A 350-nucleotide genomic window follows, 5' to 3' on the forward strand; every position below is an offset into this window, starting at 1 on the left:
AGAATTCTGGCTGCAGTTCCCAGAATTCTGCAGAATTCTGCAGAATTCTGCAGAATTGGGTTAATTCCCAAGGGGTCACCGATGGCTGCTATGTATTTCTTACATCATTTTTACCTATATCTTAGAATATTAGCCCATCTAGACGTAAGGTTGCTGAGATATGGGAATTAGTTCGGAATTAAACTGGAATTCCGGAATTAAACTGGACACTGTTTTTATAAGAATGAGTCAAAAGACACACAAGAAAACTGTCATGCTGCTCAAGCAGCTGGATTGGTTTTTAAAACTGCAGTCAGACATTTTTAAACTGCCTTTCGTTAGTGACTAAAGGACCCTGTAGTTGATCAGGT

General features: G+C 39.1%; 1 protein-coding gene across 2 annotated transcripts in view; it reads left to right on the forward strand.

The window, feature by feature from the left end:
• LOC109470840 (ciliogenesis-associated TTC17-interacting protein-like) overlaps window positions 1-350 on the forward strand; it is a 16,623-nt gene that overhangs the window by 11,153 nt on the left and 5,120 nt on the right. The window lies entirely within an intron of this gene.

The sequence above is a fragment of the Branchiostoma belcheri genome, unplaced genomic scaffold, assembly GCF_001625305.1.
Source record: "Branchiostoma belcheri isolate BF01 breed outbred unplaced genomic scaffold, Haploidv18h27 scaffold235, whole genome shotgun sequence".
NCBI classification, from domain to species: domain Eukaryota; kingdom Metazoa; phylum Chordata; class Leptocardii; order Amphioxiformes; family Branchiostomatidae; genus Branchiostoma; species Branchiostoma belcheri.